This window comes from Meles meles, unplaced genomic scaffold (genome assembly GCF_922984935.1).
Source record: "Meles meles unplaced genomic scaffold, mMelMel3.1 paternal haplotype, whole genome shotgun sequence".
NCBI lineage: Eukaryota > Metazoa > Chordata > Mammalia > Carnivora > Mustelidae > Meles > Meles meles.
In genome coordinates, this window is record NW_025721184.1 from 27102 (window position 1) to 49551 (window position 22450).

A 22450-nucleotide genomic window follows, 5' to 3' on the forward strand; every position below is an offset into this window, starting at 1 on the left:
AGCTGCCCAGACAGCCACTGCTGCTGTGGTTTTGGGTACAAGGAGGAGATCCTGCATCCCCAGGGACCGTGACTCGGAACCTACTCCTCCAGCAGCTCTGCAGAGCATTCTGAGGCTTCTCTCTGAGAGGGAGGTTGGGGTGCGGTTTGCTCTCCTCTAAACCTATAAAAACCATCAAAAGCTGTCAAGGCAAGAGAAAACATATGAACACACATGAAAACCTCCAGAGAACAAAAGCCTAAAAAAAAAAAAAAAAAAAAAAAAAGTTTCCTCAGAGCCCACCCCCTTGAGGGAGGTGGGAGGACTTAACTCGGGAACATCACCGACTGAAAACCCACGTGGCAGGCCCCTCCCCCAGTAAACCAACCAGGAAAGAAAAAAAAAAAAAAGACATCAAGAGAACAACCACCACTACTTCATAAATACAACTTTTATTTTTAACTCGTTACCACTATTCTGGTTCATATTTTTAAACATATAGATAATTTTTTAACCTATTTACCATCACAGTGAGATGTCCAGTACATCAAATTACTTAATAACCTTCTTTTTTTTTATTGCACCGCTTTTTATTTTTATTTTTATTTTTTTTATTTTTTCCATTTTATTTATTTTTTCAGCATAACAGTATTCATTCTTTTTGCACAACACCCAGTGCTCCATGGAAAACGTGCCCTCCCCATTACCCATACCTGTTCCCCCAACCTCCCACCCCTGACCCTTCAAAACCCTCAGGTTGCCCCAACCTCCCACCCCTGACCCTTCAAAACCCTCAGGTTGTTTTTCAGAGTCCATAGTCTCTTATGGTTCGCCTCCCCTCCCCAATGTCCTAACCGGAACTTTTTGATACATACAACCATGTTTTTCTTTTGCTTTTCTATTTTTTTATTTTTTTTTAAATTTTAGTTTAGTTTAGTCTATTCTTTTTTTTTAATTTTTATTTTCTAATATACATATAGAGTTAAACTTCAAAGTAATCCCCTTTCCCCAATCAATGCTATGCCTACAGGTAAACTAATTTTTAACCCCCCTTTATCTTAGGAAAGTTGAGTCCTTTAACAATGACATCAAGTTATATCCAGGAAGAATCAAAATAACCTTCCTCACCCACATGGAGAATTTATAACCTCTCTCCCATCTTTTCCTTCCACCAGAGTTTCTGTGTATTTGTGTTTGTCCTGATAGTACATAAATCCTATGCTTGGGGTTCTTTTTGATGAGGTTCTTCCTTTTTTTGCTTTTATATGTATATATATATATATATTTTTCTCTTGTCATATACTTTTATCAGTCTTTTTGTTTGTGTGTTTTTGTTTGTATACTTCATAAATCTTACGTTGGGTCCCATTTGGAATGAGCTTTCTCTTTTATCATCCCTCCCTCCCCCCTCTTTTTTTCTTTTTTCTTTTCTCTCATTTGGGTGGGAAATCCTTATTGCTCAGAAGTGTTCCAAGGTGCACCTTGACTGAACCACAATTGATAAATCCAGCTACAACCATTCAGTCTTCTCTCAACAAAATGACTAGGAGGAGGAATGCCCAACAGAAGAAAAATACAGAGGATAGACCTTCTGCAACAGAGCTAATGGCTATCGACATAAACAATATGTTGGAAAAGGAATTCAGGCTAACAATTATCCAGGCAACAGCAAGGTTGGAGAAAGCCAGGGATGACCAAGCAGAATTGATTAGGGCAGAACTGAAAGCCACCAGGGATGATGTTCACAATGTTAGGGCAGAATTGAAAGCCACCAGGGATGATGTTCAAAATGCTCTCAATGAGTTCCAATCTAATCTAAATTCTCTGAAAGCTAGGGTAACTGAGACAGAAGATAGAATTAGTGATCTGGAGGACAAACAGATAGAGAGAAAGGACCAGGAGGAAGCCTGGAACAAACAGCTCAGAAGCCACGAAAACAGAATCAGGGAAATAAATGATGCCATGAAACATCCCATTGTCAGAATTATTGGAATCCCCGAAGGAGAGGAGAAAGAAAGAAGTCTAGAAGATAGAGTGGAACAAGTTGTCTATGAAAATTTTCCTAATCTCATGAATGGAAACAGCATTCATGTCTGGAGGCAGAACGGTTTCCACCCAAGATTATAGATTCTCGAAAGTCCTTGCAACACCTAATAGTAAGAATGAAGAATTATAACTGTAGGAAGACCCTCTTGAAAGCAGTTAGGGAAAATAAGCTCCTTACATACAGAAGAAAACCCATCAAAATAATGTCAGACCTGTCCACAGAGACATGGCAAGCCAGGAAGGGCTGGCATAAATACATTCAGGGCACTAAATGAGAAAAACATGCAGCCAAGAATACTTTATCCAGCAAGACTGACATTCAAAATGGATAGAGAGATAGAGTTTCCAAGACCAGCAATGCTTAAAAGACTATGCAACCACCAAGTCGACACTGCAGGAAATATTAAGGGGGTTTCTATAAAAGATAAAAAATCCTAAGAATGTCATTGAACAGAAATATAGAGACAATCTACAGACAGAAAGACTTCTAAGTTAAAACGATGTCCATAAAAACGTATCTATCAATAATCACTCTTAAGGTGAATGGCCTAAATGTGCCCATAAAATGACACAGGGTAATCAGACAACAAAGAGAAACAAATGGTATCCAAATTGGCAGTGAAGAAGTCAAACTTTCTCTCTTCACAGATGACATGATTCTTTCTATGAAAAACAAAAAAAGATTCCACCCACAATCTACTAGAACTCAAACAAAAATTCAGTAACATGGCAGGATACAAAGTCAATGTCCAGAAATCAGTGGCTTTCAATTTTTTAAGATTTTATTTATTTATTTGACAGAAAGAGATTACAAGCAGGCAGAGAGGCAGGCAGAGACAGAGGAGGAAGCAGGCTCCCCACCGAGCAGAGAGCCCGATGTGGGGCTTGATCCCAGGACCCCGGGATCATGACCTGAGCTGAAGCCAGAGGCTTTAACTGACTGAGCCACCCAGGCGCCCCATCAGTGGCTTTCTTATACACTAACAATGAAAATAGAGAAAGGGAAATTAGAGAATAGATTCAACTTATTATAGCACCAAGAACCATAAGATAACTGGGAATAAACCTAACAAAAGAGGTAAAGGATCTGTACTCGAGGAACTACAGAACATTCATGAAAGAAATTGAAGAAGACACAAAAAGATGGCAGTTCATTCCATGCTCTTGGATTGGAAGAATAAACATTGTTAAAATGTCTATACTGCCTAGAGCAATCCATACTTTCAAGCTTTGCTATAAAACTGTGATCACCGAGACAGCATGTTACTGGAATAAAAACAGACACATAGACCAGTGGAACAGAGTAGAGAGCCTACATATGGACCCTCAACTCTATGGTCAAATAATCTTTGACAAAACAGGAAAAAATATACAGTGAAAAAAAAAAGACAGTCTCTTCAATAAATGGTGCTGGGAAAATTGGACAGCTATATGTAGAAAAATGAAACTCGACCATTCTCTTACACCATACACAAAGATAAACTCGAAATGGATAAAAGACCTCAACGTGAGACAAGAATCCATCAGAATCCTCGAGGAGAACATAGGCAGTAACCTCTTTGATATCGGTCACAGCAACTTCTTTCAAGATATGTCTCCAATGGCAAAGGAAACAAAAGCAAAAATGAACTTTTGGGACTTCATCAAGATCAAAAGCCTCTGCACAGCAAAGAAACAGTCAGCAAAACAAAAAGGCAACCCACGGAATGGGAGAAGATATTTGCAAATAACAGTACAGACAAAAGGTTGATATCCAGGATCTATAAAGAACTCCTCAAACTCAACACACACAAAACAGAGAATCCTATCAACAAATGGGCAGAAGACATGAACAGACACTTCTCCAATGAAGACATACAAATGGTTATAAGAAACATGAAAAAATGCTCATCATCACTAGCCATCAGGGAGATTCAAATTAAAACCACATTGAGATATCACCTAACACCAGTTAGAATGGCCAAAATGAGCAAGACAGCAAACAGCGTGTGTTGGAGAGGATGTGGAGATAGAGGAAAACTCTTCCACTGTTGGTGGGAATGCAAGTTGGTGTAGCCACTTTGGAAAACAGTGTGGCGATTCCTCAAGAAATTAAAAATAGAGCTTCCCTATGACCCTGCAATTGCACTACTGGGTATTTACCCCAAAGATAGAGATATAGTGAAAAGAAGGGCCATCTGTACCCCCATGTTTATAGCAGCAATGGCCACAGTCGCCAAACTGTGGAAAGAACCAAGTTGCCCTTCAACAGACGAATGGATAAGGAAGATGTGGTCCATATACACGATGGAGTATTATGCCTCCATCAGAAAGGTTGAATACCCAACTTTTGTATCAACATGGACGGGACTGGAAGAAATTATGCTGAGGGAATTAAGTCAAGGAGAGAGTGTCAAGTATCATATGGTTTCACTTATTTGTGGAGCCCTCAGGGAAATTCAAATCAAAACTACAATGAGATACCATCTTATACCACTTAGCATGGCAAAAAATCAACAAGACAGAAAACAGCAGATGTTGGCAAGGATGTGGGGAAAGGGGAATCCTCCTACACTGCTGGTAAGCATGCAGGCTAGTATAACCACACTGGAAAACAGTATGGATGTTCCTCAGGACATTAAAAATAAAGTTAGCCAATAAATAAATAAATAAATAAATAAAGTTAGCCTATTGCTCAGCAATTGCATTACTAGGCATTTATCCCAAAGATACAGATGTAGTGTAAAGATTGGGCATATGCACCTCAATGTTCATAACAACAAGATCCACAGTAATCTAACTGTGGTTGGAGCCAAGTTTCCCTTCAACAGATGAATCGATAACTAATTTTTTCATATATACAATGGAATATTACTCAATCGTCAGAAAGGTTGACTACCCACCATTTTCATCAACATGGATGAAATGGAGGGTATTACGCTAAGTGAAATAAGTCAAGCAGAAAGACAATTATCATATGGTTTCACTTATTTGTGGGACATAAAGAATGGCATGGAGAACAACAGGGGAATGGAGGGGGAAACTGAAGTTGTAGATGGGAATCAGAAAGGGAGACAAACCATGAAAGGCTCTGGACTCTGGGAAACAAACTAAGAGTTTTGGGAGGTGCTGGGGGGGTTGAGTAGCTGTGTGGTAGGTATTAAGGAGGGCATGTGTTGTGATGAGCACTGGATGTTATAATCAACTAATGAATCATTTAACACTACATCAAAAACAATTGATGTAATGTATAATGGCCAGCAGCATGATAAATAAATAAATAAACAAATAAATAAATATTTGGAGAAAGGAAAAAAAAGTGTGTGAGTCATCCAGGAAACTAAAGACATTTTAAAAAAATACATGGAAACAACAGAAAATGAAAACACAATGGTTCAATACCTTTGGGATAAAATGAAAGCAGTCATAAGACAGAAAAGTATATAGCAATACAGACCAACCTCAGGAAGTAAGAAAAATCTGAAACTATCTAATCTTACACCTAGAAAAGCTAGAAAAAGAAAAAAAATGAAGACTAAAACAAGCAGAAAAGGGGGAAAATCTAGAAGAGAAATAAATGATATAGAAAATAAACATTAGAACAGATCAATGAAATCTAGAGTTGGTTCTTTGAAAAAAATAATAAAATTGATAAACATCCAGCCAGAGTTATCAAGAACAAAAAAGAAAGTAACCAAAAATAAAATAAGAAATGAGAGGGGAGAAATAACAACAACACCACAGAAATACAAACATTTGTATTTCTGTAAATACAGAATATTATGAAAGTTATATGCCAAAAAAAATCAGACAATCTGGAATAACTGGGTAAATGCCTAGAATTATAGAAACTATCAAAACTGAAAACAGGAAGATATATGAAACATGCACAGACCAACAACTAGGAAATAAATCAAAAATCTCCCAACAAACCACAGCCCAGGGCCATATAATTTCACAGGTGAATTCTACTGAACAATTAAAGAAGAGTCAATAACTATTATTCTCAAGCTATTCCAAATAATCAAAATAGAAGGAAAACTTTCAAACTCATTCTGTGAGACTAGCATTACCCTGATTCCAAAACTAGAAAAACATTCCATTAAAAAAAGAGAATTAGATACTAATATCCCAATAAATATGGATACAAAAATTCTCAACAAGAAACTAGCAAACCAAATTTAACAGTACATTAAAAGAGACACTCATCACAGTCACGTGGGTTTATTCTTGGGCTCCAAGTGTGGTTCAGTATTCATAAATCATTCAACATGTTACACGACATTGCTATAAGATAGGATAAGAATTATATGTTCTGTTCTATATGTGTGTAAAAATCATTCGACAAAGTGCAATATCCATTCTTGATAAAAACCCTCAGCAAAGTAGAGGTAAAGAGAATGTATCTCTACAAATAAAGGCTACATACAAAAGACACACAGTTAATATCATCCTCAATGGGGAACAACTGAGAGCCTTTCCTCTAGAATCAGAATCAAGGCAGCAATGTCCACACTCACCACTGTTATTTAACATAGTACTGGAAGTCCTAACCTCAGGAATTAAAAAAAAAAAAATCTGGAATGGCAAAGAAGTCAGACTTCCACTATTTGCAGAAGACAAGATACAATATGAATAAAACCCAAAACAGGTCATCAAAAAATTGTTGGAACCTATACACAAATTCAGTAAAATCACAGGATGCAAAATTGATATAAAGAAATCTGTTGCATTTCTGTACACCAACAATGGAGCAGCAAAAAGAGAAATCAAGTGATAAATCCCATTTACAAGTGCAACAAAAAGCATAAAATACTTAAAATAAGCCTAACCAGATGTAAAAACATCTGTACTCTGAAAATTATAGGATGCTTATTCAAGTAAGTGAAGAGGAAACAAAGAGATGGATAAATATTCCATGCTTATGGATTCGAAGAACAAATATTGTTAAAATGTCTATAATATGCAAAGTGATCTACACATTTAATGTAATCCATAATAAAATGCCATCAGCAATTTTCAGAGTTACAATAAACGATACTAAAATTTGTATGAAACCACAAAAACACTTAACTGCCAAAGTAATATTGAAAAAGAAAACCAAGGCTGGAGGCATCATAATTTTGGTCTTCAAGCACTATTCCAAAGCTGGAATCATTGAGATAGTATGGTATTGGCACAAAAAGAGACACATAGATAAATGGAACAGAATAGAGACTCCAGAAATGGCCCCTCAACTCTACTGTCGACTAATCTTCAACAAATCAAGAAAGAATATCCAATGAAAAAGACAGTCTGTTCAATAAATATGATATTAAATATAAATATAAATATATACATTAACATGTATATATAAATGAATATGTATTTAAATATGTATAATATCACTTTTATTATATATTGAAATGGAATATATGATGGAATAATATTCCATTGAATAATGGTATATTATTCCATTGAATAATGGAATAAAAAATAATGATAACTTTCCATATGCAATGACATGAATGGACTAGAGTTTTATCCTAAGTGAAATAAGTTAGAGAATGACACATACTATATTATTTCACTCATATGTGGAATTTCAGAAAGAAAACAAATGAACAATGGTGAAAAAAAGGAGAGATGTGAACCAAGAGAATGGCTATCAACAATAGAAAACAAACTGGTTTTTATAATAATGGAGTTTGAAGGGGGAATTGTTCAAATTGGGTCGGGGATTAAGGAGTGATTTGATGTGATGAGCACTGGGTGATGTATTAAGGGGTGAATCACTATATTGTACCCCTGAAACTTATATTACACTGTATGTTAACTAACCAGATTTTAAATAGAAACTTAAAAAGAATAAAAATAAAACTAATTAGATTTTCTAAGAATTTGCTTAATAAGCAGAGAATACAAATTACGAGTACACTTGAAAATAGACCCATTGCCCTTGAGCAGGTTCAGAATAACCTGTGGAAGAAGACATCGTAAATGGAAACATGGTTGCATTTCTTTAGAAAACTGTTTCACTAAAGACAACTCCAGAGCACCTGAACCCAGTTAAGTAAATTTGGAAAACATGTTTATTCTGGAAATGCTCTAGGCCTCCCATTAGAAATAACAATAAACCATGTCCTATAGCCTGTGCCTTTAACCTATACTTGCTCCCTAATGTTCCTTTAGATAATTAGACATTAAGTCACTGTCGTTTGCAGCATATTAAGATATTTATCACATTAATATCAATAAAGTATATACTTTTATCTCATATAGGGACAGGGATTCAACAGTCATCACACAGAATAAACACAAAATGTACCCATGCTTCCAAAAGGCAGTAACAAATGAACAATCATTGGTCATAGTATAGCAGACATCAGAGAAGCTGCTTTTGGATTTTTACCATGCACATAGTGCTTAAATCTTTGCAAGTGGTAGAACAAGTTTTAATGACCACTACTGGTGATGTCAAGCAGCCATTGTGGAGATTAGGAGCATTCAATGAGGTAACACATGGAGAGAACTTAGCAGAGTGCCAAGCAATTAGAAAACACTCCATGAATGTTAGCTATTATAACTGGTGTTATTTTACCAACAACAAATATAGTGGGGTATATCCAAAGGATAGCTAAAAGTGATAGATCATCTCAGTCAAAACTCAAGACAAACCTGTTTGATATGGTTGTTAAGGGTTGGAACTAAAGCATCTCCTCCAAGTAGAAGAATATGCATTCCTCAGACTATGCATATATGTTAAATTTTCATTCATGCCAGCTAAAATAATTTTATACCTGATAAATATTACAATTCCTGGTTAACTCACCATGAGGATTTCAGGGTTATCACTAATAACTTGTATTGCCATTTATTATAAATGTGACATTGATCTGTTGAATTTACCTCTGTCAACTTGTTGCCTGCACATTAAACATGCATAAAAAATAAACAAGGATATATAGTTACTGCTTAGCACACGTGACATCAGTTATAAGACTTTATGTGATATAAGTTATCAGTTAACATGCTGGTTCCTAACTGGAGCTGGAACTGCCCTCTGCCCATGGTCATCCTGCAATGTCCAGAGACATTGATGTACTGGTGCTCCTGTCATCTAGAGGATGCTGCAAAATACAACATGCCAGACACTCACAGAACAAAAGATTATCTAGCACAATGTATCACATTTGCTGAGGCTAAGAAATTCTGAATTCATGGTAGCTTTGATCTTCTTTTCCATCTTTTCTTCATTTGCACAGTCATCATCTAAGATGATGATTTTCTTTTCTTTATACTCTTTTTTGATTCTCACTAACACAAAGCCAGGTTCTCCGTACTATTCCTGTTCCATGAATTTCATTAAAGGTGAGTGCACAAGGTACCATGGAACCAGTTCCCCCTCACTGGCAGCATTACATAGAGGAAGCAACACCCTCCAGCACATTTCCTGAGGACTGGACTCTGGCTGTTATCTTGGTTCCTGGGATCATCTTTGTTTCCAGTTGAATTCAGTTCTCATACAAGTGGACATTGCATACACCTGTTTCAGTAAGTCTCAGTCTGACCCTGACCTTTTCTCCAATTTAGGCATTGTGTCTGTAAATTGGCTCTGAAGGCAAATAAACACAAAAGTATTGTCTGTGCTTGTTCTCCAGATGCTCTGCCTAACATTGTTGTATGAAAAGCCATCAGCACTGACACCATATGTATCCTTATTCTGAACTCCATCTCTTAGTTGACCCCCTGAATGGCAGCATCATCTCCTTCCAGACATTCAACCACTTTGGCAGAAGGGTAGTTGAAAAATGGAACTAAAGAGTGTATAATCATTTGAGTTGCCTACATGTGATCATCTTCACTGCCTAGAATATAAAGTCATTATGAAAATGTCACAAGACAAACATTCTCACTTTTACCATCACCTTCATCTTCTCCATGTCATAGATTCTTCAGCAGACTCTGGGCACACCACATCATTAAAAAAACACCAGCAGTTCCCTTCCTGGAGTCATTCAATGTGTTATATCTTACTTATAGTCTATCTCTTAAATAAACTTTATTGTATAAATTTATTTGTTCAGCTCTGGATAAATACATTTTTTTCTGTCCTTTGTCTATCTATTCTAGCTCACTTAGACTTTTATGTTAGCATCCTTCACCCCTATCATCAAGTTTCAAGGTCTCTATTTCATGAACGTGGCAGCCTTGAGGGTAGGGCTGTGTCTTATTCCCTATGTTTCAGGTAAGGTCAGACATAATATCAACCACTTTACTGTTTTCACCTTCCTTCTAGGACAGTATTTGTGATCACAATAGTTCTTCCCATAATTGAAGACAATGTAAGTTTTAGGCATAAATATAATTTGGCTTTTAAAAGTTCACAAGTATCTATCTGATTGTTTAAATTTTACTTTATTTCTTAATGATCTGTTTAAGCAATCTTATACACATGACAATCCAAATATGATCATCTTTCTGAAGTTTTCTACTTAATTTGCTTAATGAGTTGTGGACTTATCAGTGACTTATCCCAGTGCTTAGCTTATTACTGGTGTGTGTGTGTGTGTGTATGTATATATACATATACATATGTGTGTGTGTATATATATAGTCTTTAAAAAAATATTTTATTAATTTATTTGACAGACGGAGATCAGAAGTAGGCAGAGAGGGAGGCAGAGAGAGAGAGGGGGAAGCAGACTGCCTGCTGAACAGAGAGCCCAATGCAGGGTTCAGTCCCAGGACCCTGAGATCATGACCTGAGCTGAAGGCAGAGACTTAACTCACTGAGCCACCCAGGTACCCCTATAATCAATTATTTATTAATTGTATTCAAAGTGTTCTTATAACATTTGCATGTTTCTCCATAAAGACGCAAATCAGAACCAATAGGTTACTGTCTTTCTCCCTTCTGGGCAGTGCCAAGTGCATTTCCTGCATAAACTTCCTAGAGTACTTTTGGTGAAAATGTACAACTTACCTCTCAGTTCTGTACTTGACATTTCAGATACATCCATATAGATTCATCTACAACCATGACTGTAGGCTTCCGTACTTGGAGGTCAATCTTAGTATTTGTTGTTTTGTTTGCGTTCATGAGGCAATGTCTCCTGAGAGCAGGTTGGAGACAGAATAATTAATAATGCAGGATGGCCTCAGGCCAGCCTGGTGGGGAGGGGTAATGAAAACTTCCCAGATGTTTTCACAGATCTTTCTTCCTGCCAATTCTTGGATAAAAACAAAATGTTGTTTATGTTAATATTTCTTATTATTTAAAAAATAATTTTATTCAGGTGTTCTGCATTTTTCTGTTTTACCTACTAATACCCAATAAGTACATAGTTATATTATACTCACACATATTAAATAGTTTATTTTTATTAAATTGACCAACACGTATAATACATTAAAACAGGACAATTTGACATACATATTTATACATATATTTATTTAATTATACCAATCTATAGATATAATTTTATGTCTATATAGTATATATTCTATGTATATTACATATTATATATACATAATTGCATATAATTAAGCATATATAAGTATATGTACTATATATGTTTATAAATTATATGTACTATATATTTAATTATATATAATTTATATATATAAATAAAATTTATGTAAGATTAATTTTTGTAATAAATAAATATATACTCGGATATATATACACATGTATATTTATATACTTAAGTTTATTAAATATATCAAATTAACTTTACTTACATTGTATTTTAACTTTTTTTTAAAGGCTTTTTTTTTTTTAGCAAGAGACATAATTTATTTGATACTTACTACAGGTCCGGCTCTTTTCCCAGCAGTTTATATGCATTCTCACATTAAATCTCATAAATTACTGAATTATAAGTAAAAAAAAAATATCCTTTTACAGATGAAAAAACTAAGGAATGGAGAAAATTAATAACTTGTCCAAGATCACATAGACATAATTTAATAACCAGTGAAAATTTCTGTCACCAAATTGTTGAAAAATCAGCTTATACCCAAATGATCTTTCTCAATTATAGAAAATGATGATGAAACTATTGACTCTACTGTTTTTATGACATTTTAAAATATTAAAATATTTTATTTTTACTCATTTTCTTCTAAATAACAATGCTAAACCATAGCAGTAGTCATATAAAAATAACATATTATTTGAAAGAATGCAGCCTAAAACAAATCATAAGACAAAAGATTAAGACACCAACATATTGGTGGCAGTGGAGAGCTCATTTTATGGATCTTCCCTTCTGTGACTAGAAATGGGAAAGGCACTTTCAAAAAGCCTCTTAATTTATTTTGTTAAAAAAAAAAAAAAGCCATGACATTGGGAGTATTCATATCGCTTAAACAGGAAGGTCAGATTAAGACAGATGATTTAATTTATCCAGAAGTGCATTCAGTTACTTGACAGAGTTAGAATTCCAGGCCTAGTTTGTGTGATTCCCCTCTGCATGATTCCTCCCAAACTGCTTGTCTGTTTCTTTGGTAAGCAAGCTTCCATACATCTTAGATCTTCAGTATATCCTTTCTCACGCTAGAGATTTGTTTACAAAGATAATAAAGCATGTAATAAGATCAAAGTCAATATAAAGTATTTAACAATAAAATAAAGAACCTCCTCAAAATTAATTATATTTTAATGGACACCCACCTGACAGTGAGGGTGGATATGGCCACAAACTAAATTACTCTCCATTTTTTAATTTCTTTTTTTAAAAATTTCTTTTCAGCATAAAAGAATTGATTGTTTTTGCACCACAAACAGTGCTTCAATGAACATGTGCCCTCCGTACTACCTATCACCTGGCTCCCCCAACCTCAGACCCCCCCCTCCCCTTCAGAACCCTCAGGTTGTTTTTCAGAGTCCATAGTCTCTCATGGTTCATCTCCCCCTACAATTTCCCTCAACTCACTTCTCTTCTCCATCTCCGATGTCCTCTGTGTTATTTCTTTTGTTACAAAAATAAGTGAAACCATATGATAACTGATTATTTCTGTTCGACTTAATTCACTCAGCATAATCTCTTCCTGTCCCATCCATGTTTATACAAAAGTTGTATATTCGTCCTTTCTGATTGGAGGCATAATACTCCATCGTGTATATGGACAACATCTTCCTTATCCATTCATCTGTTGAAGCGCAACTTGGTTCTTTCCACAGATTGGTGACTGTGGCCAATGCTGCTATAAACATTGGGGTACAGATGGCTCTTTTTCATTACATCTGTATCGTCGGAGTAAATACCCAGCAGTGCAATTGCAGGGTCATAGGGAAGCTCTATTTTTAATTTCTTGAGGAATCTCCACACTGTTCTCCAAAGTGGCTGCACCAACTTGCATTCCCACCAACAGTGGAAGAGGGTTCCCCTTTCTCCACATCCTCTCCAACACATGTTGTTTCCAGTCTTGCTAATTTTGGAAATTCTCACCAGTGTAGGGTGGTATCTTAAAGTGGTTTTAATTTAGATCTCCCTGATGGCTAGTGAAGATGACTATTTTCTCCTGTGTCTGATAGCCATTTGTATGTCTTCATTGGAGAAGTGTCTGTCCATATCTTCCACCCATTTTTTTGATATGATTATCTGTTTTGTGTGTGTTGAGTTTGAGAAGTTCTTTATAGATCCTGGATATCAAACTTTTGCCTGTACTGTCATTGGCAAATATCTTCTCCCATTCCGTGGGTTGCCTCCTTGTTTTGTTGACTGTGTCCTTTGCTGTGCAGAAGCTTTTGATCTTGATGAAGTCCCAAAAGTTCATTTTCTCTTTTGTTTCCTTTGCCTTTGGAGACATATCTTGAAAGAAGTTGCTGTGGCTGATATCGAAGAGGTTACTGCCTATATTCTCCTCTAGGATTCTGATGGATTCCTGTCTCATGCTGAGGTTTTTTATCCATTTTGAGTGTATCTTTGTGTATGGAAAGAGAATGGTCAAGTTTCATTCTTCTCCATATAGCAGTCCAATTTTTCCAGCACCGTTTATTTGAAGGGACTGTCTTTTTTCCACTGTATAATTTTTCCTGCTTTGTCGAGGATTAGTTGACCATAGATTTGTGTGTCCATATCTGGGCTCTCTACTCTGTTCCAATGATCTATGTGTCTGTTTTTTTTTTTGCCAGTACCATGCTGTCTTGGTGATCACAGCTTTGTAGTAAAGCTTGAAATGAGGCAACGTGACACGGCTAGTTTTAATTTTGTTATCCAAAATTTCCCTAGCAATTTGGGGTCTCTTCTAATTCCATGCAAATTTTAGGATTATTTGCTCCAGCTCTTTGAAAAATATCGGTGGAATTTTGATCGGAATGGCATTAAAAGTATAGATTGCTCTAAACAGTATAGATATTTTAACAATGTTTATTCTTCCAATCACAGAGCATGGAACAGTCTTCCATCTTTTTGTGTCTTCTTCAATTTCTTTCATGAGTGTTCTGTAGTTCCTCGAGTACTGGTCCTTTACCTCTTTGGTTAGGTTTATTCCCAGGTATCTTATGGATCTTGGTGCTATAGTAAATGGAATCGATTCTCTAATTTCCCTTTCTGTATTTTCATTGTTAGTGTATAAGAAAGCCACTGATTTCTGTACATTGACTTTGTATCCTGCCATGTTACTGAATTGCTGTATGAGTTCTAGTAGTTTGGGGGTGGAGTCTTTGGGGTTTTCCATATAAATTATCATGTCATCTGCGAAGAGAGAGAGTTTGACTTCTTCCTTGCCAATTTGGATACCTTTTATTTCTCTTTGTTGTCTGATTGCCGTTGCTAGAACTTCTAATACTATGTTGAACAAGAGTGGTGAGAGTGGGCATCCTTGTCGTGTTCCTGATCTCAACGGGAAGGCTGAAAGCTTTTTCCCATTGAGGATGATATTTGCTTTGGGTCTTTCATAGATTTTACGAAGTTCAGGAATGTTCCCTCTATCCCTATACTTTGAAACGTTTTAATCAGGAAGAGATGCTGGATTTTGTCAAATATTTTTTCTGCATCAATTGAGAGGACCATGTGGTTCTTCTCCTCTTATTGATTTGTTCTATCACATTGATTGATTTGTGAATGTTGAACCACCCTTGTATCCCAGGGATGAATCCCACCTGGTCATGGTAGATAATCTTTTTAATGTGCTGCTGGATCCTGTTTGCTAGGATCTTGTTGAGAATCTTAGCATTCATATTCATCAGTGATATCGGTCTAATATTCTCCTTTTGGGTGTGGTCTTAGCCTGGTTTGGGGATCAGGATAATGCTGGCTTCATAAAAAGTGTCTGGAAGTTTTCCTTCTGCTTCCATTTTTTGAAACAGCTTCAGGAGAATAGGCATTATTCTTCTTAAAACATTTGGTAGAATTCCCCAGGGACTCTATCAGGTTCTGGGCTCTTGTTTTTTGGGAGGTTTTTATCACTGCTTCAAAATTGTTACTAGATATCAGTCTATTAAGGTTGTCAATTTCTCCCTTTTTCAATTTTGGGAGTTTATAGTTTTCCAGGCATGCATCCATTTCATCTAGGTTGATTAACTTATTGGCATATAACTGTTGATAATAACTTTTGATGATTGTTTCTACTTCCTTGGTGTTAGGTGTGTTCTCTCCCTTTTCATTCATAATTTTATTAATTTGAGTTTTCTCACTTTTCTTCCCGATTAGTGTGGCCAATGCTTTATTGATCTTATTGATTCTTTCAAAAAACCAGCTTTTCGTTTCATTGATACATTCTACTGTATCTCTAGTTTCTACCTCATTGATCTCTGCTGTACTCTTGATAATTTCCTTTCTTGTTTGAGGAGTTGGTTTAATTTCTACCTGATTCTCCAGTTCTTTAAGGTGTAGAGACAGCTGATGTATTCTGGATTTTTCAATATTTTTGAGGGAGACTATGCATTTCTCCCTTAGAACGGCCTTTGCTGTATCCCATAGGTTTTGGACCGAACTGTCTTGGTTCTCATTGGTTTCCATGAATTGTTTAAGTTCTTCTTTGATCTCCTGATTGATCCAAGCATTCTTACACAAGTTGGTCTTACCTTCCAGGTGTTTGAGTTCCTTCTGAACTTTTCCTTTTCCCCAGTTTCAAAGCATTGTGATCTGAGAATATGCAGGGAATAATCTCAGTCTTTTGGTATCGATTGAGTCCTGTTTTGTGACCCACTATGTGGTCTATTATCGAAAAGGTTCCATGTTCACTTGAGAAGAATGAGTATTCTGTTGTTTTAGGGTAGAATGTTCTATATATACCAATGAGGTCCATCTGGTCTAATGTGTCATTCAATGATCTTGTTTCTTTATTGATTTTCTGATTGGATCATCTGTCTATTACTGAGAGAGGCATGTTAAGATCTCCTACTATTACTGTATTTATATCAATATGTCTCTATATCTTGATTAAGAGATTTCTTACGTAATTGGCTGTTCCCATATTTGGGGTATAGATATTTATAATTGTTAGATCACCTTGTTGGATAGTCCCTTTAAGAATTATGTAGTGAGAGTCTTTAGTTTAAAATCTAATTTATGTGATATGGGGATCACTACCCTGGCCTTTTGAGGCCCATTGGCATTAAAGATGCTTCTCCATCCCTTCACTTTCAGTCTTGGTGTATCCTTAGTTTCGAAATGGGTCTCTTGTAGACAACATATGGATGGGTCCTGTCATTTAATCCAATCTATAACCCAGTGTCGTTTTATGGGAGTTTTAGGCCATTCACACTGAAAGTGATTATTAATAGATACGTTTTTCTTGACATCATGTTACCTTTGAAGTCTTTGTTTCTGTAGATTGTCTCTATATTTCTGTTCAATAATATTCTTAGGATTTTTTCTCTTATATAGAACCCCCCTTAATATTTCCTGCAGTGTCTGCTTGGTGGTTATATAGTCTTTTAAGCCTTGTCAGGCTTGGAAACTGTTTATCTCTCCATCCATTTTGAATGTAAGTCTTGCTGGATAATGTATTCTTGGCTGCATGTTCTTCTCATTTAGTGCCCTGAACATATCTTGCCACCTATTTCTGGCCTGCCAGGTTTCTGTGGACAGGCCTGACATTATTCTGATGGGCTTTCCTCTGTACATAAGGAGCTTCTTTGTCCTAGCTGCCTTCAAGAGAGTTTCTCTACAATTATAATTATTCACTCTTACTATTAGTTGTCTCGAGGACTTTCAAGAATCTATAATCTTGTGGGGAGACCGTTCTGCCTCTAGTATATGAATTCTGGCTCCACTTGTGAGAGAGAGAATGTTTTCACTGAGAACTTGTTCCACTATATCTTCTAGACTTCTTTCTTTTTCCTCCCCTTCAGGGATTCCAATAATTCTGATGTTGGAATGTTTCATGGCAACATTTATTTCCCTAATTCTGTTTTTGTGGCTTTTAACCATTTTGTTCCAGGCTTCCTCCTGATCCTTTCTCTCTATCTGTTTGTCCTCCACATCACTAATTCTATCTTCTGTCTCAGTTACCCTAGCTTTTAGGGAATTTAGAATACATTGGAACTCATTGATAGCATTGTGCACATCATCCCTGGTGGCTTTCAGTTCTGCCCTAACATTGTGAACATCATCCCTGGTGGCTTTCAGTTCTGCCCTAATCAATTCTGTTTTGTCATCCATGGCTTTCTCCAACCTCGCTATTGCCTGGATAATTGTTAGCCTGAATTCCCTTTCTGACATATTGTCTATGTTGGTAGCCATTAGCTCTGTTGCAGAAGGCCCATCCTCTGAATTTTTCTTCTGTTGGGAATTCCTCCTCCTAGACATTTGGGTGAGAGATGGATGAATGTATGTAGCTGTATGTACCGACCATGGTGCAGTCAAGGTGCACCCTGGATCACTTCTGAGCAATTGAGAGTCCCCACCAAAATGAAAGAAAAAAAGAAAGAGAGAAAAAAGGAAAAAAAAAAGAAAGAGCGAAATAGAGAGAGAGAGCAAGAGAGAGAGAGAGGAAAAAATAAGAAAGATAAAAGAGAAGGCTCAGCCCAAATGGGCCCCAAGGTAAGATTTATGAAGTATACAAACAAAAAGATTGATAAAAGTATGTGACAAGAGAAAAAAAATATATGTGTGTGTATGAAAGCAAAACAAAAAAACAAAAAAACAAAAAAAAAAAGAACCTCGTCAAAAAGAACCCCAAGTACAAGATTTATATACTACTGGGACAAATACAAATAAACAGAAACATTGGCAGAAGAAACAGTTGGAAGAGTGGTTATAAATTCTCAGTGTGGGCGAGCAAGGTTATTTTGATTCTTCCTGGGTGTATCTTGATATCTCTGTTTTAGGACTCAACTTTCCAACAATAAGGGTTGATTAAAAATTGGTTTACTATAGGGATAGGATTGATTGGCAAAAGGGGATTACTTTGTAGTTTAACTCTATATGAATATTAAAGAATAAAAATTTAAAAAATGAACTAAACTAAACTAAAATGAAATTTTAAAAAATTTTAAAAAATAGAAAAGCAAAAGAAAAACATGGGTATATGTACCAAAATTTTAGGTTAAAATGTTATTATAGAATTTGATGTACTGGCCATCTCACTGTGATGTATACAGGTTAAAAAATTATCTATATAAAAAAAATAAACCAGGGGCACCTGGGTGGCTCAGTAGGTTAAGCCTCTGCCTTCAGCTCAGGTCATGATCTCAGTGTCCTGGGATTGAGCCCCACATCAGGCTCTCTGCTCAGTGGGGAGCCTGCTTCCTCCTCTCTCTCTGCCTGCCTCTCTGCTTACTCATGATCTCTCTCTCTGTCAAATAAATAAATAAATAAATAAATAAATAAATAAATAAACCAGAATAGTGGGAACGAATTAAAAACATAAGGTGTGTCTATGAAGTAGTGGTGGTTTTTTTCTTGTCGGTTTTTTGTTGTTGTTTGTTTGTTTCTTTTTTCTGGTTGGCTTCTGGGGGAGGGGCCTGCCACTTGGGTTTTCAGGCAGTTTTTCCTGAGTTAAGTCCTCCCGCACCCCTCAAGGGGGTGGGCTCTGAGGAAACCGGTTTTTCAGGTTTTTGTTCTCTGGAGGTTTTTTATGTTTGTTTGTTTGTTTGTTTTTTGTTTTTCTCTCTCCTTGGTGGCTTTTGATGGTTTTTGGAGGTTTTTAGGAAAGCAAACTGCACCCGCACCTCCCTCTCAGAGAGAAGTCTCGGTCTGTTCCCCTCTGGGTGCTCCAGAGCACATAAATTCCCCCTTGGATGCTGGTAGAGCATGTTCTGAGTCACAGTCCCTGGGATGCAGGAACTCCTGCGTGTACCCAAAACCACGACAGTGGTGCAGTTTTGGAAGCTCCAGACCACCAGAGAGGTTCCAAGCCGTGATCACACACTGAGATTATCCCGCTGGTCTGGGTTGGCAGTACTGTCTTTCCAGGACCGAGAGCTCCTTGCTGGTGCCTGCATGCACCTCTCTCAGTGGAGGATATGGGGCCAGACCCAGGCTCTGATAGCATGGCGGGGCTCATATGTGGGGACTGCAAAAACTTTTTGTTTCTGCTGGCTGGCAAGGCTCCCAGCCCCTCACGGAAGCTGCAACCCATGCAACCTCAGACGAGCTCCCTCATGGTTCAGGGACCAAGACCTGGTTTCTTCACTGCACTCTCTGTCTCAGCGCCAGGGGTGGCTGTCCTTGGTCCAGGGACTTTAGCCCCTGTCCCTAACCGCCTGATTCCTGCAATTTCCCCCAACAATCCTTTGCTCTTTTTGAGTGCTTTGAACCAGACTCCAAGTTAATATTTGTTCCCAGTCATAGGGAACATAGGGCACTCTCGTATTGGTGTATTACTTTCCAATGGTCACTTCTGGTGGCTCCCTCCCCCTTTTGTTTTTCTTCCGATATCAGTCCAATGTTCCCACTCTGCTTTATCTGCCCACTGGCATCTTCTGCCCCCGTAGAGATCCAGATGTGTATAATTCTAATCTCAGTCTGATTTCATGGATGATCAGAGTTCCTTGGTAGGTAATCAGCTCACTTTAGGGTACAGGTTGAAATGGCGCCTCCTCTTAGTTCCGGGCCATTTTGTCCCCCCTTCTTTTTTTTTAAGATTTTATTTATTTACTTGTCAGACAGAGATCACAAGCAGGCAGAGAGGCATGGAAAGTGATAGGAAGGGGAGCAGACTCCCTGTTGAGCAGAGAGTCTGAAGCTGGGCTCAATCCCAGCACCCTGGTATCATGACCTGAGCAGAAGGCAGAGGCTTTAATCCACTGAGCTACCCAGGCGCCCCTGTATTTTAACTTTTAATAGTTCACACAGTTTGCATATTTTAAAAATAGCAAAACTTAATGTGGTTAAAAAGTATAAATTTCTGGTTATATGTAAAGGGATTATATATTACTCGTTATTTTTCATTCTGTTATAAATGTCTGAAAACATAAAATAATGTGTATTATTACCACAGAGGAAGATCTGTTCACTGTGGTTTGTCATATTTTGAATCTATATATTTTTTAAAGATTTTCTTTATTTATCTGTCAGAGAGAGAGAGTGCACAAGCATGCACTCTCAAGCAGAGAGAGAAGCAAGCTCCCTTCTGACCCTTATGAGCAAAAGGCTTGATGCAGGACTAAATTCCAGGACCTGGGATCATGACCTAAGCTGAAGGCAGTTGCTTGACCAACTGAGCCACCCCAACATCCCTGAAACTATGTTTTAATACTATTGTTTTTGTTTTTGTTTTTGTTTTATGTACAGATGGCACATGGTGCCAATTTTATTTGCAATTATTATAGTACTCCAACTCATGTTTACAAGTTACACCTTTGCCACAGCCTTGGCTAAATCTTGAACTAGTGCAGGATTTAGCTGTGCCAGCATGCTGATCTTCACGTGCTTAGATGTGGCATACTTGTTCTTGATGGTCCTGTGCTTTGTAAGCCCACGATTCACCATGACTATATTCTTAGCCAGGTGTTGCATAACACTTAGAAGGGATTCTTCAGTGTATGATAGATAATGCTGTAGAGTTGGTGTCCATTCACCGTTATCAAGAATTTTCAGTGCTAAGCAAAAAGCTCCTGCTGCAATCTGAGAAGGAGGAAAGTGCACCATATCGTAGTCCAACATAGTTAGTTCCATCAGGTATTTGGCCAAAGTATGTTGCTCAACATCAACCTCTGCGATCTTAGATGCTCTCCTAAGGAAATGCAGGGGTAGAGGGCAGCCCAGACCAAAATTTAAAGATCTTAGAATCTTCATTTCCATCTGTCGGATTTGGTGCTTAGTATAAGTGTTGTCAGTCACAAAGGCAAAGTCACCAATTTCTGGAGGGTACATTTCTTCATATTTGCTTGCAATAAACATGGCAGTGACAAGAACCAGCTGCAGCATCTTCTTGGACACACAATTATTCTGCATGGACCAATCAATAATGGAAACAGTCATGTACATGGTCTCCTGAAGTAACCTGAACTTCATCTGAACCTGTACTAGCCAGTCAGTAAGGATAGCTCTCATGTTTCCAGTGACTTCATGACCTAATAGGTATTTTGGTCTGGTGGCTTGCTCTTCCTCAAGTTGTCTCAAATAAGCATAAATCTTTCACATATTCACTACAAAGGTTTGGATCAGCTCCATCTTCGGCATCCACATCATTCACTGCAAGAATTACATCAGAGAATGCCTGACACAGATATTTTTCTGCAGGGGCACATCCAGATGTTTCCATTGGGCTTGGAGAGGGAGTATAAACCAAAATAGGCTCAGGTGAAAGTTTTTCTTCTTTAACGGACTCAGGTTCTGGCTCATGTTCTGGCACAGGCTCGGGTGCCTTCTCCAGAGGTTTAGGTAGTTTTTTTAGCAATAACTTTTCCAGGAACCAAAGTTTTTACTTCCTTTTTCAGAGGCAATTTGGCCTGTGATTTTTCTCTGACTTTGTTACCAATGTCTCCAAGGGCTGTTCTTGGCCTCAGCCCGGGCTTGGAGGCCGCAGTCATGCCCAGAGGCACGCACTTTGCCCCTGCCATGCTGATCTTCGCCTTATTTTCCACATTAACTTTTGCATTCCTGGTGACCCAGAGCGCCATGGCTTCTTCTTCACCAGGCAGCAGCTCAGTGGGGAGAAGCAGAGCACGGGAGTCACCAACCAGCCAGGAACCTGAACCCAGCGTAGCTCAACAGCCGTTCCTCCGCAGCAAGCCGCTGTTTTAATACAATTTTTAATCCAGATGATACCTACTTGATCTTACTGCTTACCTGTTTCCAATAACAACATTAATTATAATGTTGATACAATGAAAAATTTTCTAAAAAATATTTTTTGACAAAGAAAATTATGTATATTTCAAAGTGCATTGAGTTTGCAATCCAAGATATTTTGACAATGCATTCTTTTGTGAATACTAAACAGTTTATTTCTCACATTAAAAAATGAAAAAGCTACAAAGTTTTGAAGATAGTGTTTATTTATATATTTATTTATTCATTCATTCATTCATTCATTTGAGAAAGAGAGAGAGAGAGAACTAGTG

At 37.3% G+C, this 22450-nt stretch overlaps 1 pseudogene; it reads right to left on the reverse strand.

The window, feature by feature from the left end:
- Nucleotides 1-20727: 20727 nt before the first annotated feature.
- LOC123936083 lies at nucleotides 20728-22006 on the reverse strand (annotated as a pseudogene).
- Nucleotides 22007-22450: the final 444 nt, after the last annotated feature.